The 18429-nt window shown below is 33.8% G+C and overlaps 1 long non-coding RNA gene across 1 annotated transcript; it reads left to right on the top strand.

The window, feature by feature from the left end:
• Positions 1 to 4076: 4076 nt before the first annotated feature.
• Positions 4077 to 6755, top strand: LOC149789448 (uncharacterized). The gene is made up of 4 exons (XR_016424480.1): positions 4077 to 4167; positions 4548 to 4778; positions 5157 to 5321; positions 5942 to 6755. It is a non-coding gene; the product is annotated as an uncharacterized LOC149789448 (long non-coding RNA).
• Positions 6756 to 18429: the final 11674 nt, after the last annotated feature.

Below are 18429 nucleotides of genomic sequence, written 5' to 3'. Positions count from 1 at the left end.
TTAACTACTATTATTTGACCATTAAAATGTGTTTAACGTCACTTATTATTTGCATTTAACTTTTCAAGCAGCCCCTGGGGTGAATATTGAGTAAATTGTTCAATGGGTGCTTTGAAGAGTGGATTCGTGCTCGCAGTGATTGTTTAAGTAGGTTTAAATATAATCATGAAAAACAAGGAAATCTCAGCGCAAGCAGTAACGGGTGCTAAAGGAGCGTAGCTGATTGTCGACTATGGCTTGCGAAGATATCGTTTTAACCGTAATCTTCTCAACCACTATTTTTGAAAACTCAAATGTATTTAAATGTCTGATAAAGTTTACAGAAAGATTTCGCTATAACCTAAATGTTTACATCTTATTGAAAAGTGATAACATTTTTCAGTGCGTGTTTTACTAGTTGAAAGTTTACAATACACCATTTTGACTTCCATCGTGATTTGTCCTCAGGAATGTGATAAAACTAATCCTTGATTATGCATAAGTCAATGCAACCCTTGGGCTGAATATTCTAGCCCTTTCGTGGAATTTTCCTATCATACACATATACATAACAAATATTCTATTCATCCAACATTACTTTCTCACATGAGAAAATATATTTTACACATGTTTAGAAATGAAAAAGAAAAGTCTTGATGCACCTAGCAATTACATATATGTAATGTAATCGTACTAATGTTTACGTCATTGTTGACTATTTTACAGCGACCCGCTCTGAAAGTTTCCATCATGAAACTTTTATTTTAAAATTGACCTGAAACAGTATGTGTTGAAAAAAAGGTGAAATAATTTGTCTTACTTGTGAGTGTGTGTTGCCTTCTACGAAGATGCTGACTTGTAGGTATGTGTGTTGCATTCTACTGATGCAATAATCGAATGAGTCAACACTCATATTTAGCAAAATGATTGATTCAGCTTTACGTTTCTCTTTGTTAATAATTATAGGAGTACAAACACCATGTGTAATTGTGTATTTTCATCTGTCAATAATGACTAGACCTGTCTTAACGAGTGTAATGTAATAAGAAAAAACATGGACATTAATTGCCGTCGATAAAATTTAAATTTTGACTTTAAACGTTAGAGGTATTTATATCGCCATCTAGCGCAGTTGGTTTTGATGACCAGATTCCGCCTGTTATGCATATATATATAGTGAAGCAGTATTAACCACCCAGCAGGAGCAAGCACATTTGGCCGTAGTTAGTTGAATAGACCAGGTAATCTCAGAAGGATAAGGACTGGGTAATATGTTCACCAGAACAGAGGCGCTACATAGCTCGTTCAAGAAGCATGGGAATCCTGTTACCATGAACTTGCAAGAACACAAATAGTAACTGAAGACCTCATTCCTTTCATGTTTCTGCTCCTATTAGTCTTTCTGTTAACGTCAGGGGATGGCGACGATCCCGAAGACGACCCATTCGACGAGGCACGCTACAACCTGGTAGGCGACCCCGAAGACGACTCAGCTGACGACTCATTCTGTTTCAATGTATTAAACTGACAGGGACCCGTGAGACCATACGGCCTAAGGTTGCTCGCCTTTACTGATGACACACATCTCACCTCCGTCTGCACAGGTTGGTGTCTCGGCTCCTATAACGTGGGTATGCGAGAAAGCTTGCCACCAGCTTTCCTTGGGTCGGTGTTTGTTCCTCCGCCAAATATACTGGCCGCCATGTATAATTTATAATGGGCTGAAAATGGCGTTAAACGCACCAAAACATGTATTAATATACCAGTTTCTTATTGTATTAGCTAGCACTGAGTATTTTGTTTTCAAAATAGACATTGAAACTTAAAGGCACAATAGTGCAGAGCGTTTGTACTTTTGTGAATGTTACAGATCATGTAACTAGTGAAATGTGTCGACTTATAAGCTGAAATAATTCAAAATAAGTTAGAGTTTGAGAAGATTAAATTGGGCAATTGATAAATAAACGAGAGAAAATGAATTTTTTGTGGGGGTCCGCTTTAATTGAAACTTGTAGGTCACGAACTGTTACGGAAGCCTCACGTGACCACAAAAACGTATACGTCATCTTCGTCCAGTGGGCGGGTTATGAGTCACGTGGTTGTAATTTAAATATCTACTATAAACAAAAATGGCGGACACACGTGAGAGTCAAAAACGTAAAGGTCGCCTGCGCTTGTCGCTTTCCGAGAAGAAACGTCGAAAAACTGTCTAAGAAACCGAACGGGACTTATCAAGGATTCGTCTTGGGGACCAGTTTGTTCGATGGAGAGCATTGATGTAAGAGTTAGGACTGGCATCAGGCACTGAAATGGCGAAGTTGTTGTTGGACAGGTAAGCCAATGTCTGTGTTATATGGTGATACACATTAGTTTCCCCAGAATCAAGTGACTGTGATGTCTATGTATAAGTGTTCTCCATTTTTCAATATCTTGTTCCTACAGTATGTTTGAAAGCATACTGTTTTATTAATACAATGTTTGCACAAGGACTTGCTTTGTGATATGCCCAAAATAGATGTGATCGGCTGATCAACATTTAACTCGGTGACTGCATTGTGTGTATTTTATGTTGGGGTGGAATATATTATTTATTTTTTATAACAGCGTGCTCATAAAGGTCATTTTGTACACCTGTCTTCGTGAGACAGGTTTTTTAAATTCGGCGAGGGAACTTAGATACGTTTACAAGCGTTATCATTATTTATATCATATATATCCCTCTCTCTCTCTTACACACACCTTAGGTTAATGTGACATGCACATTACTTGCATAAAAGTTTAATAACCTTATCATGTAAACGTGATGGAACAAATAATATGATTTTATTGTACATCTTTCAACTACTAGTAAATATATTATAAAGCACTGTATTGACTGCAGTTACAACATGATCTCTAGTCATGATAGGAAAGGATGTTGTAGTGCTACCAGAATATATGGCTGGCAGATTGTTATCAGTTAAAGTTTTGAGCTGCAGTCAAGTTAGTTTTATTGATGTGAATGTTTTGTAGATCTATTATTATGTATTCTTGCTTAAATGAAGTATTTCAGTTCTAAGTGTTTAACACAGTGCACAAAAAACAGATTTAAGGCATAACTTATAATACAAATGAATATTTAATTCATATTTTAAGTTACAAAGAATATAGCAAAAGATGAACCCAAGCATACAGAACCGATGGCCAATACATTTTCATGCTTCACATCAACACCTGGCCAAGTGCTTTTGCAACATACTGAGAGAATGAAGACACCTTCAGTATCTGAAGTATTTGCTGTTGAATCAGGAAGGTAAAAATGACTAATTTCTTGCAGATTTTTTGTGTGTGGGTGGGGTTTGTCTTACAATTGTCATTCTGCTGAAAACAATGATGTAACAAATACAATGCTGATAAAGGACATTATTATAACTGCCAGCAGGTTGAGTTCCCACTTCATGCTTTTCTTAGTTTGAGTTCGAAAAAAACCTGAATTTCGCTTTCTCAGAAGTGGGGTTGGGTATTTCAACTGTGCCGCTTGATGCATAGAAAAAGGCATAATTTGAACTGTCATTGTTTTGGTTATGCAAAAATGTTCCGGTATACTGTACTGGCTAACCCAGTAATCACAGCTGGGTTTTTTTCCCTACTCAATACTTAGAGGACCAGTGATTGTATATTGAAATTGTGCCTACATGCCTCATATGCTTTCTTTATGCCGTTTCCCATTTATACATGTATCTATGTCCCACATGCAGTTCTTGCGAACATCCTCTTCCCATCTATCCACTTAGCTCATGATGAATGCACATAAGACATATTTAATTTAAAAACAAAATACTGAGAAAACAGTTGAAGTTTGTTTTTGGAAACCACTGGCAGTTCATTAGAACTTTATTCATTAGGACTGGTGATATAACTTATTTGGGATTTAATTTACAATACTGTAAGTTCTTTTTAAATTTCATTTTTTATTCTTGCGAATTAAATGACTTGTTGGTTTTCACTCTTTACTGTTATAAAACGTTTGGAATTGAAAAGCTGTTACTATTTTGATGATTGCTCTTCATGCATTTTTAACTTTATTTTATCTACCTACTTTTCAAGGTTGCCAAACGAATGGATAATATGGCTGTATTACAATGGTCCCAAGACATGAACCAGTTTTGGTTTTCATGCAAGACTGCTAGCAGCTATGGACAATTTTTTGTGAGTGTTTAGTCCTTTTATTTGAAACATATATGTAAACATTTGCTATTGTATACTTTTGTATGAAATCAAAATTACAGTGCATAATCCTTATCTTCTGATTTCTTTTAATGTATTTTTTATCCATATATATTCATCACCAAATCTTCTAGGTATGTAGTTTATTAAAAGTAATTTATTTGAAATGTCATAGTATTGTAGAATATTGAAGGAACAATGATCTGAGGAAAATTTGAATCCTGCTACGCTAACTATTAGCCAGTTCTACAATGTAGCTTTCACTTTATGATATAAATCAAGTTGTCTTATCAATATGGGGTCACCATGACAAAAGAGACGAGCTTTAGGTGCTAAAGGTATTGATTGTGGCATTCTTTCAGAGTATCTTGAGGAGTGTCCTAAATCACATCACCAATACACATGAGTAGATCCTCTCACATGGCCAAGGCATTAATAAATGTCTTCATAAACCTTACCTGGAGAATGAAGAGCTGACAAAGCCTTGGCTTGATGAAGATGATCCAAAGAAGAAAGCCAAAGTGCTGAAAACCTTGGCACAGGTGCTCTTGGACCAAAGGTTCCTAAACAGTGGAGTATTACTTAAATTTCAGGTATACCATTTCAGGATTGCAACAACTGCATGGTATTTAAAAAAAATGTGAAGACCACTTTAGATATTTTTATTCTCAACTAAATAATAAATTACTGTATATATTTACCATTTGAAGATCTGAATAAGTTAGAATTCATAAGATGTGTGCACATGATACATGTATAGTGACTCTCCTTCTCAAGTCTTTGGTAATTTCAGGTATAATACATGCACATCAGGTATAAACAATTCCATGACACTCTATCAATAAACACTTCAGTAAAGATTTTATGTATGCAAAAATTACCAACAGTAATGATTATTTAATAATTGTATTAATCTGTTAGCAGATTACAAATAACACATGTTACAAGATGCATGTTTTTGATAATTGCAGAAATACTGCTGAGCTTGAAGTTTTTCATCAGCAGATCATGATGTACAGTGCCAAGAGATTTTCATACATCCCTCCTGTCTACAGGATTAGAAATGAGCTAGCTGCTTTGGATCACAATATACATAGTGGCTGAGGTGTAATGAGAAACAAAGAAGGGGAGATAGTGTAAGCTTGTTTCACTACAGGACATTAGAAATAATTTTATATATTGATTGTGCATTATGATCCCTGCCTGGAGATCAGACGAATGGAGTATTATTCACATATACAAGTCATGAAAACTTTGTATTAGATACAAGTCATTTTGCAACAATCGGCACACATTTATATTTGTGGTAAGAAATCTTAATATTTTCATGCATACAGATCTTGTAATTAGTATTGTTATCATTCTAGTGGATATTTATTTTGAGTTGATCTATGCAAGTCTAATAATTAGATCCAGTGATATGTATAGCACTTTCCCAGGGGACTGACACACTTTATTAAGGATATATGGGGTTTATGGAATATCCTTAGGACGTTTGGGGTAGATGCTGTCATCATGATGATTACTAGCTAATACCTGTTCATGAAAACATGTTGCTTTCTGAAGGAATGGGCAAAAATGCATCCTGTCTCACATAGTATTTTGTGGATAGAACAAATAAGAACAAAAACAAATCCTCAACAACTCCTTCTTGGGAACTGATCATGAGGCTCTAATATTGGGTAAAAATTTAATATGGGTTAGCATGGGGATGCTTGTCACACATGTTAAGAAAGTAAAATTTTCTTTAAAACAGGCATCGATGTTACAACAAAAAAAAAGCGGTAGATGGTCCGTCTACCCTTGCAAGGAAAAGAAAACATCCCCACATCAGGGAGCTTATAAAGAAAGCCCTTATCTGTCAACTTGAGGGAAAGCAGGGAATGCAGAGGAGAAGAGAACTAAAGGAAGATGATCCCAGGAGAATTTGTAGAAACCTGGCACCTCAAGAACCACCATCAACTCTAGTGTTGGTGTGGTGAAGGAGATCTCTCGATTTTAGTTATGTAAAATATGAAACAGTATCTGATATATGGAGGTGTCAGCTAAGGCAGGTTACACTTTATATAATATCCTGAAATATCAGTAGTTGAAAATAAAATAATGTATAATATTGTATTTGCAGTTGCTGAAAACTTTTTATATTGATTATTTATGATCGTGCCCACATTGTTTATAGGAAGAAATAGACTGGTGTTAAAAAAAATCTGAAAGCATTATTGTTTGATGCAATATTATGTGCATTTATAAGAAAACAATGAATAAAATCAATTGTATTCATTTATATACAAACTCATACATGCAAGAAAGTGTTTAACTTCATGCAAGTCTCGAGGGGATGAAGCCAGTGTATTGTCCATCTGGATATTTGTCATGTATCTGCCAGAAACAGCAAGAGGGAATTACATGTCTCTGTCCAGACCCCAACCTTCCATGTTGCCGTAGTATGAACTGCCTATAGGTAGCATGACTGTTGGCACTCATCAAGTCAACTTTATCGTTGAGGACAAGAACATTTCGTCTGTACATCCTGGACAAGGCAAGTACAGCCTCATCAAGGACTAGATTTTGAAAAATCTGAAAAATTATTCCAATTGTAATATCCTATTTCTAAAATGTAAAAGAATATATTTTAAGAAATAATAGGAACATGAGCTTATTCAAATATTATTCATCTTCGATCAGCAAATTCCACTGTGAAATACACGTGGATCAAAACTGCACATGGTTTTTATTTTGACATGAACGCTGAGAGTTCCATCGCAACTAGAACTGATAGTTTATGTTAAGATGGACAGCTCAAAGTTTTTGGGGAGCCTTTCTAGAAGTCAGAGACTCCTGCATTGGGATCAAATAGGAATGGCTGATTGCAGCTTAGATTTGTTTAGTATAGTGAGGTACCCACATTGAAATCAGGTAATGAAAAGAATCTACTCGATGAGTATCAATTGTAAATTAAAACAAAGTCCTTATCATTTGCATATGTATGCATGTCTGTTTTTGGATGGCTTACAATTTTAAAATTCTTTCACAGTGGTTGCAAAGAAATGACATCTATAACAATCACGTATGTACATAAATTATCAATCTTTGAGAGTCCACCTTGGAAATGGAATTCATTGTAAATGTTGTATTGTAAGAGTAACTGTCAAAGTTTTAATTCTGTTTGTAAATTGATGTAGTATTTTGATTTTTTTGGTACAAAGTGCAAGTTGTACATTCATAGGCATGTGCTACACATATCCTGTATACAGAAAGAGGTTTTCTGTAATGTAGCCAACATACCTGTCAAGTTATTCATACTTTTTGTGATATACATTTTGTACATAAAAATTTTAAGCTTTGGCAAGAACACGCTTAAGGAATATATAAAAGTTATTGAAAGAATTAAAGAAATTTCAAAATTACCATTGAATCGAGTAAATTTGTTATACAGAAATCATTTGCAGTAATCACCAGTTCAAAGGTGGAGACATTGAATGCCAAGCAGACTGGACAATTAAAATTCTTACCCAAAAATGTTAGATCATATATGAAGGAAAAAAAAGTTTCTTGCAAGCCTTCATGTCAGTCTTAATTCTGGATAAATAAAACAATTTAGGATAATTAAGTCCTTATGTTTACCATGATATTGCATATATAGTATTATCTTAACATATTTTGGGGCTTTAGAAATACACATTAAGGCATGCATCATATTTAAAACAGAAGAATAAAAGTGTAGTATTTATTTCACAAGACTTAAATGGCTATATGAATTCTGTACATGTCTAATTTTTTTTTAAAAACTGCAATCTAGTCAGGTCTAATTGCTGAACTCCAAAGTAAGATTGCATAGACTTTTTGTTCCCTTTTTGTATTTTAAAATAATAAAACTAATAAATGTGATACTTAAGTTTCGTTTATTAATTAAATTGAAAAAAGAGCAAGTTGACCTTAATAGTATTGAATGTTTGTATGCCACTAGCGTAGATCACTAATACCTATATACGAAATGATTTTAGCTAATGTACCTTTAGGCCCTCATACAAAGGAATTTATCTATTTTAAATGTATCTCTGAAGCCGCTGTATATATTGGTTTGGAAGAAGGAAATAGATTTGGCATTTTCAAAGTCAACTGGAATACTATTCCAGAGCAAAGTTCCAGAGTACTGGAAACATTTTTTGAATAATTCCTTATTTGGTTTGGGAATTTTATACTGTTTGGTAGACATGGATCACAGTTGTGGAGTATTACCAGGTATCCTATCCTTGAATAGTGATTGTAAATATTCAGGAGCACTATTCTTGGATATCATGTACATTACATTGGCTTTTCTCAACCGGATTCAGTCTTTAATAGGTAATAATTTTAACTTACCACCTAAAATTTTCCTTGCTTACTTTCTGGATTGATATAGCCTGAATGCACTTGTTTTAAGATGTGCCAGCTTTGCTATGATTTTATCATTTGAATTACTCTACACTGTGTTACAGTAGTCTAAATAGGGTTGTATGTAACTGTTATAAAATAGTTTTATGTACCTTATCCTACTGAAAAGTCATAAACTTGAATTAATTTTTTAACTGACATGTTCAGTCCATGATAGGTTATTATCTACCAAAACACCAAGTAGTCTATCATGACAAACCATTTGCAAATTTGTATCCTTCCATGTCAGACATAGTTCATCACTACCAAGATTTGTTCTTTTTTGCCATGTTGAGATAAGTAATATTTTAGTTCTTCCAGTATTTACCACTATGCCATTGCATGTGCACCAGTTGTCCAGTTTGTTTAGGGCATCCTGTAAATAAATTTATAGTTTGTACTTTGTGTTTTGGATGTCTGACAATGTTGTGTCATCTGCATAGAGATCTGTAGATGAAATTGAGTCCTTTAGTAAAAAGTGGTAGGCCATTAATAAATAGTATCAAAAGTAATGGACCTAAAATTGAACATTGTGGTACTCCATATCTAATTGTTCCAGGTTCCGACAGAACATTATTTATATAAACATGTTGTGTTCTCTCACTTAAGTTTGAAGTAAACCATCTAAATGTGCTTTCATCACATTGGTTGATTTTCAGTTTCTTAAAAGAATTTCATGTACACCAACCCATAAACTTTCCTGAAATCTACAAATAGAGATCCTATTATTTAACTTTGATCAAGTGGTTGAAGCCATTTATCAGTTAGAGAGATCAAGTCAGTGTCACATGAATGTTTCTGTCTAAAGTCTGATTGAATAGGGTGTAACAGCAACTGTTTCGTTAAATATGACATTAACGAGTCATGGACATGTTTTTCAATCAATTTTGACAAGTTTTGGTTGTATTGAAATTGGCTGGTAGTTATCAGCATCATTCTTAGAACCAGATTTGTGCATAGACATTACTTTTGCAGTTTTCCATATTTTGGGGACAGATGAGGCTGCAATATTTAAATTGATTATGAATGTTATGCTATCTGAAATAGCTGAGGCAGAAGTTTTAATGAGTGGTATACCAATCTGATCAAGTCCTGTAGCTTTCTTGATATCAACTTTACTGAGACATGTTTTTAGCAGTTTTTTTTTATACCTGTGGGATAGAGAAACATCCCTCCTTAGGGATTTTTCAGTTCATTATAGTTGTTTTCTATCACTGGTTCTTTTAACTTAGTGGTAACGTTAGTGAGAAAAAAAAATCACTCAAAACATTTGCAATGTCAGTGTCATCAGTGAATTTTGTGTCATTTACCAGAAGTGAGTGAATTTTATTTGTCTGATTTTTGTGTGTTACCCCAATGAGTTCACTGAAGACTTTCCAAATGGAGTTTGTGTTGCTCTTTGTGTTTTCAAACATTGATTGATAAAAAGGTTTTTTTAGCCTTTTCGATCATACTTGTTATGTTATTTCCCCATACTTGATATTGTGCATGGTTTCCCATACCCTTCAATTGGTCTCGTGTCTTCATAGTATCTAGAATTTCAGTAGTAAATCAGTTAGGTTGGATTTCATACTTTACTCAATGTACTTTTAGTGGTGCATGCTTAGAGACTACATTCATAAATCAGTCCACACTTTTAGAGCTTCACATATGTCATCAAAATTTTGGATAATATTCCATGGAACTTTATATAGGTCATCTTGAAATTGTTATTTACTTCAATTTTGGAATGATCTGTAAGTGATAGTTTTGTGTGTATTGTTCCTATTTATGTTGCATTTAACCTTTCTTGTCAAAAGAGTAGGATAGTGGTCACTAAGACCAACATTTGGTACATTAACATAAGCCACATTGTTTGGTAGGTTGGTATAAATGTGATCAATAAGAGTGCTTGATATTTCTGTTACACTTGTGGTCTCATTTACCAGCTGGACTAGGCCTAATGATTCAAAAAATTCCATCCAGTTACTCCTTATTTGAGTATTGAGTAGATCCTTATTTACACTGCTGAGTATATGTATTTCTTTCTCCTGTGCATGAACATTTTGTATTTGTTTCAAAGAGTTATCATTCCAAATTGCTTTGGAGGAAGGTGACCGATAAATGAAACCAACTAGGAATGATTCTGCATTATTTTGAGAAATTTCCACCTAAATACTCTCAATTTCATGTGACCTCAAGTCAGGTCGCCTTTCTGCATTTACATCTTGTAATGTATACAAGACCACCACCCCCTGCTGTCTCTCTGTCCCTGCATAATGGTTTATTGTAGCCTTACAGTGAAATAGATTATCATTGTGACTAGCATTTACTTTGGTTTCAGTGAGTCCTAAAACATGCATATTATTTTCCTTGGAAGACAACATTAACTTAATCTGTTCTATTTTTTCCACTATACCTTATACATTTAAGTGACCCATGTTAAAACCTTTTGTATTTAGCTTCATATCAATTATATATATTTCATCGTGCAATGGGGTACTCTATGAGATTGTCTCCATAATACTTTTACCATTTTGGTATTATATAAGGTGGCCATATAAATGAGGTGGCCTCTGTATTTTCTATGGTATCTGTGCATAGTCTTCCTTTATCAAATCATATTGGGATGGGGTGTTGAGTAGCAACAAAAAGTAAAGCAGTTTAAACATACATTGTTTGGTACAATAACTAATCCTTTAATACAAGTATGCGTTTTCTAAGTTGTGCAAAACACTACTGACATAGATATTAGAGGCTTTGCCAAGTTACTTAGTACCAAACATTTTTCAATATCTATCAATACTTGTTTTGCAAGATATAAATAAACAATTACCCTCATTCTTGTCTGCCTTGTCTGAACTATGTGTAGAGCTTGGTTAGCTCAGTTTTTAGGCTACCTTCCTCCTCTCCCCCATCTGGTTTTTCAACTTCTTGCTCCATGCCTCATCCTCCATCTTCCTCTTAAAGGTTGCTCTAGAATTGAGCTTGAAAGTGAGCTGATTTAAGTCTAATGAGTTTTAATATGTAAATGTATTTCATGATTTGACAACTGATATATTCATGATTTCTTATCAAACTTATAGGAAAATAGTGCTAACTTTGGATCAGAAATTAAGACATGAGAGGTTGTGATTTGATGGAAGTTTTTTTGGGCTGGATCAGGTCAAGTGTTGGGTGGGGTGGGGATCCAAAATTTAAAAAGGGCCCCTACTTTCCTCGAATGGGCACCAAAGCAAAGTCTATGTGTCTATTTACTCAGTGAGCACAATACACAATAAACATGTGCAAGAATAAAGCTGTGGTCAAACTTCAACTGACAAGTGACTGTACGTTTGTGTGTGTGTACTTTTTATGATCTGGCCCCGAGTTTTGAACCTAGATTCCATATTCTAGTCGCAGATTTAAAAAAAAAAGCTTATTTAAAACCTTGTGTATGTAAAGTATTAACTTGGAGAAGCACACAAATTCTTTTCCGCTTTGTTTGAAACATCAGAAAGATGGGTGTTAGGGGTCCACTGGTGACAATCTGGTTAGAATTTATAAATTGATTAATGAAATTACTCAATTCTGAGCATTTTTAAATATCCCTGATGCTTTTAATTTATATAATTGAGTGGTGGGGACGTGAGGGAGAACGAATTCTACTGGGCAAGAAATAGAGTGAGTGCCTGTGGCCTTTTGCAATACTGTACAGAGCACGTCGATTTAAATTATTCTCGTACCACAAAAACTTTGAAATATAACTATAAAAGTAGTTCTACATACATTTAATTGTTTCCTCTCAAAATTAAAATTAGAAAGGAAAAGGATAAGAAGAAAAGAACGAGATCAGAAGAAGCTCGTACTCACCGTTGTTGACATTTTGGACGGTCTCGTAGCGTGGTTGTGTTTTACGTCATCATCTTCAGTGTTTACAATGTGGCCTATAATTATGCAAATTTCGGTCATCGGAATTATGTGTGTTGTTCATTCGGGATCTGCCGATCACTGCCGAGCGGGATTTCAACATGGAGACGATAGATTCGTTACTCTACGTACGAAGATTTCAGAGAGCTCGTATTTCATAACGAGAACCCTTACGTACTTGATATTATCCCAGAAATGCCTTTTAAATAGTATTTAATCAGTTGATATACATAAATATCCCAATATTTTTGTATGAAAATTCACCTTCAGCTGCACTATTGTGCCTTTAATAAAAATGTTGTCCTGTGTCCAGACTGACAGTGCCAAATTTGGACCAGTGGCCAAACATAAATGGAAAATAATGCTCACTTTAATACAAGGATCCTGATAAATATATATACAGTTGCCTAATAAAAAAGGCATATGCTACCTGGCATAAGTTTAGGCAAAAAGGGAGACAAATGCTTCATATCACATGTAACTAACATTCAATTTGTTATGAAGTTTGTTTTTTCACCAACAATCTACTGTTATTGGTATTTTAGCTAAATGTAAGTTATATGTCATGAATCTCATGATAAATCTTAGGATGGCAACGTTGACGATTTTAATATATCATTTAGTTATACGAATGGAATGACTAGTACATTTTATACTTCGACCACGTGTTAATAAACAGTCCTTGGTGATACATATTTCGCGTGTTATCCTCCACTTAAGGAAGTTGCAGTTGGGCGGCGCCTTTTGGATTCTTTCTGATCATATGATAATATCAAATGATCCTTCAATAAGTATGAATACTCTGGTCTTAAAATATGTAAGAGAACGAAAGCGACAGAAAGTGAAACAACAATTTAATTAAAACTCGAAAAGCAATTTATTTTCCTAGAATACAAAAGGAAAAATCAAAATAAACACTTACAGTCTGATGATTTAGATTCCAAGTATGCATGAATGTCGTGTCATAAGTCCAACAATGAATTCCAATAGTTTTGAATGTCTGGATCTACCGATGATGCAATCCAGAATGCCTTGGAATGAATTCACAAGGATCCAAGATGACATAAGGACTTTCATAATTCCAATGAATAATTTAAATAAATAATTCCTCTTGACTTATTACTTATTTTACAAACACAGCTCTAAAACTCTGATGACAGAATGGGTTCTCTCAGATTGCTCTAAGACAGGAATCAATCATTTATTTGACAAAGCACTATTTATATACATTTTCTATTGACCTACGACGTAACGGAATGTGTAACAATGCAAAGGAACATATATTCTAATTGGAAATCAGACTGGCCTTGCACTCAATTACACGTCAACATTTTTGTTTTACAACTTGCAATCTTCGACAAAAGTCAGCTATGTAAGCACGCTATTTACAACATAAAATTATGGACAAACATTTAAGAACCCAATATAAATTAAATATACAAAATAATAATTAATTTCTAAAAATCTTTTTTTTTTCATAAGCTTGGATTAATGTAAAAAGTACAATTGTATATGACAATTATGATCTGAGTGATCAATATTAACAATATCTTAAGATAAAAAATTAAAACTTATAAATACCAATATTCATTAATGTCAATAAATGAATGTGTATTTTGACACGTTAACACAGCTCTTTCACAACTGAGACAGGTAAGGGAACCATTCTATCACCACTATAATATTATATGAGATTTTTGAACTTGGGCAAAAGAACATTGAAAAGTCTCAAAGTTTTAGTTCTTTGAAAATGTTGAGGTAATCATATCTTTAAATAAAACAGAGAAGCAATTGTAAAAGGATGGGTCCATTTTCAAATGGGGGAAAATTCCATCAATCAGGGTACGGAGAAATCTCATCCCACACCCCCTTTTTAATAAGGTAGCAAAACCCAACCCTTTCGAAATAAATTTCTTACGGGCCTGCACATGACCGATGAACTTCATATAATTTAAGCGATGTGTGGTGGGGTGAGTGAGTGGGAACCATACATTCATTTTGTCTGGGAGCATAATGTTTTAAGCAGTAAACTAGCTATACAACTGTTAGACATTTTCTAGCTTCTGGAGTCTTTCCCCTTAGGGCTGCATGTTGAAACCGAACTTGATTATTCATATCAACATTGGAGTGTTGGTGAAAAAACAAACTTCATAACAAATTGAATGTTAGTTACATATGATATGAAGCAGTGTCACATTTGGACCAGTGGCCAAACATAGATGGAAAATAATGCTCACTTTAGCACAAGGATCCTAATAACAAAACATCAATGGAATAAGAACTAAGTACACTGAATTGCTCGCATATTGTTTTAAAAGAAGAATTCAGATATTCGCCACTCTCTGAAATGCGGTCCTCTGCGTGATAATAGCTGGTGCAATGCATATAATTAACATTTTGAAAGCCAAAAGCAAACCGATCTCAAATATTTGTCTCGGTGAAACAAAATGTTTTGGTCACGACAAAATTCCAGAAGAAGTACCCTTAGCAAAATATTTTGAAACATATCCAGCTTACTTGTATCGTAAGGTTTGTTTAACTGTGCTGTATGAAGGCATATTTAAAACGTCCAACGTAATTCGATCCCTCCATGGTTTATGTCAACCGCCATGCCGGTGTAACGTAGAATATTGACCCCGTAGAAAAAGTACCGTTGTGTCACTTCTACAGAGGTTAAAAATTGATGAAACATATTAAAACTCATAGACGTTTTAACCGATTGTGGTTATTTTCTACAATTTGTTTTAGTGCGTGAATGTTGCTAATTTCAACGATATAAGCAAATATAATCACTCCATCAAATGAAGCTGTCATAAGTTTATATATATATATATATATATATATATATATATATATATATATATATATATATATATATATATATATATATATATATATATATATATATAAATACAGTTGTATAAATAAAAATGCATGTGCCAGTTGGTAAATTTTAGGAATACAGGTAGACAAATGCTTCATATCACATGTAACTAACATCTAATTTGTTATAATGTTTGTTTCTTCATCAACATTCCACTGTTATTGGTATTTTAGCTAAATGTAATTTATAGGTCAGGAATCTACAGATAAGTCCAAAAATGAATTCCAATAGTTTTGAACGTCCAGATAATCCAATAGTCTTGAATATCTGGATATAACGATGATGCAATCCAGAATGTCTTGGAATGAATTTACAAAGACCCAAGATAATATAAGCACTGTCGTAATTCCAACAAATAATTTAAATAAATAATTCCTCTTGAATTATCACTGATTTTACAAACACAACTGTAAACTCTGATCACAAAATGGATTTCCTCAGACTGATATAAAACAGGAATCAATCATTTGTTTGACAAAGTACTATTTATATACATTTTCAATTGACCTACGACGTAAAGGAATGTGTAACAATCCAAATGAACATCTAGTCTAATTGGAAATAAGACTGGCTTTACACTCAGTTATACGTCAACTTATTTTAGAATATTGACATTGTATAAAACCTAAAACCGGGATTCATAATTGCTAAATGATACACAGAAGCATATCTCTTCGAATAACTCATATATCTGAAGCTAAACAAGAAACAAGATATCATTTTATATTGACCTGTGTGACAACAAATGTGTTTTTTTTTGACTGTTAGCATATTTAGCGCTGTGCAAACAATCTTTTTTCACATCAATTCCCAACATGAGCCGCACAGTGCTGTCCGGTACACATGTCTACTTAGATTTTATTAATATACTTGCCAGAATAAGGGCTGAAGAGATCTTGCTTGCAATACAATACTTAAAACAAAATCGGTGGACTGAATCAGCAACAAAATAAATTATAAAAGATATCTGTTAATACAGGATAAAACAATGAAAATCAAATCAAAATATATTTTTTCAAGACAAAACACCCAGAAAAATATTAGGAATTATATCGTGGATTTAAAAGAATATTTACTTACAGAATACCAAATATTATTTCAGCAATCTGTAATTACAATTAAAGTATCGTCAAAAGAAGCATATTTCTGTCTTTTCTACAGAGCTGGCAAGTTTTGGGGATTTCAGATAAAAATAAAAATATAATTATTGTCAGCATGTACCGAGTCATGCTGTGTTTTTATTAATTGAAACATAATCAAGTGTTTGGTGCATTAAGCTTTTATTGTCATTAACATTTAGAGGCAAGGGTATATTTGGGTAGCGATGCAATATCAAGAATATCAGACTATTACGTACTAATGTCACTTAAACCATTTCAGGTAATAAATAATAGTGTGATTGTAGTTTTCGTCATTGCAAAACTGAATCTGAAACAGAGTAATACTTTGTTCAGGGAAAAGAATAGACGAAAACCATGTTTTTACCTCTTTTTCTCTCAAGGTAATCGGTAGGTGTATATCTTTGTCTTAGTATACGTAATAGTATGTACCTTCGATATCAATTAGGTCATTAAAACAAGCGGTATTGAACGAATTTAAATCTGCTTGAAAGGAGACAAGATTGTAAAATACAAATAAGTAGATAAATCCAAATAGATGATGCATCCTACACACGGTATAGAAACTAACTCAAAGGTGCGAAAAAAATAATGGTCTCACTGAAATACCGGAAACAATCAAGAATTATTCTGTTTCTTTGAACTGAATAAGTCATATAAAGATTTAAAAACATTCTTTTTGATTCGGGGTAATTCGAAAGATAATTGCGCATTGGGTATATTGAATATATTTTGGACCAAGGTACTTATGCTTCTCAGTTCATTATACCTTCCAATAAGTGTAAGGTTTCGAAGATATAAACACTTTTTCCCTAACACTTTCTCAATAAGTGATGAAACCGTTTCAAAATGTTCATGATGATTAGTCGAGTTAAATCTTTGCCTTATGTTGTAATAACGATCGAACAACCATTTCATTGGGAATAATGTCGAATTCACATTATTTATTTCCAACTGAAATACCAATGGAATTATCATTTTTAACAATGCTTGCACTTTACTTGTCGCTGGTCTTAATTAAGGAAAATCAAGGCGCACCGTCTTGACGATACCGTTTTACAAATATTGCTAGCATCTTTATTCACTTTCCTAACAAGAAATGACATAGTTTTCTGTGTATTCTTCATCTGATACGCACTCTCCGATAACAAGTCTGAACGAGATATTACTTTAAGACAGCTAGAGCCTCTTACGAAAACAAAATAATTATGAGGAGAATAATTCATTGTATTCACGCACTTAAGAACGGTACGTAGACAGTGTCGTTTTCTCTGGTGTAACTTATTCACATCAAACAAAAGGATAAATGACAAGTATAATTCAGTCTTAAGTTTTGGATAAATCAAGGTAATATTTTGTTCTTCTAGGTATCTTATGACTCGTGACTGGTTGAACACGTAAGCAAGGTAAATTCGTGATAGTAGGTCAGCATTTTGGCATAGTAAAGCATTCTTTCCCCATTTGTTGGCAATGTATTCTAGACTTTTGAGGAGTCCATTCGCAGCAGTTAGATGAACCAATGACAGTGCGGCCTTAGAGTTCTGGCAAATCGCATTATATGAAAGCATATTGCCCTTAGATACATGACGAAGGACAAGAAGCGTGGTCACGTCATAATCCGCTTTGATCACAGGTGTTATGAATTTATTATACACGTGTTTTGTTCTATTGAAAAATTGTAATTCATATGGCTGTTTATTACAGTAAAGGATGGAGAATTTAGCCATAGCTCCGAGTATGATATGATTGAAATTAGAATCTTTGGTTATTGATAATCCTCGTTTAATGTAGTATTTAACAAGGTCGAGATTTCCGCCTTCAATTGCTCTGTGTAACACGTTAAAACCTTCTGTGTCTACACACTGTTCAATATAGTCGAATCTTAAATGCTTTACCATGCGGTGTACTGTAATGCGGTCAACGAACCAAAATGAATTGTTC

This window comes from Sinohyriopsis cumingii, chromosome 11, assembly GCF_028554795.1.
Source record: "Sinohyriopsis cumingii isolate HCF-2022 chromosome 11, ASM2855479v2, whole genome shotgun sequence".
Taxonomy (NCBI): Eukaryota; Metazoa; Mollusca; class Bivalvia; order Unionida; family Unionidae; genus Sinohyriopsis; species Sinohyriopsis cumingii.
The sequence above is the reverse complement of the archived record's forward strand: the minus strand, read 5'-3'. Positions and strand labels throughout refer to the sequence as shown.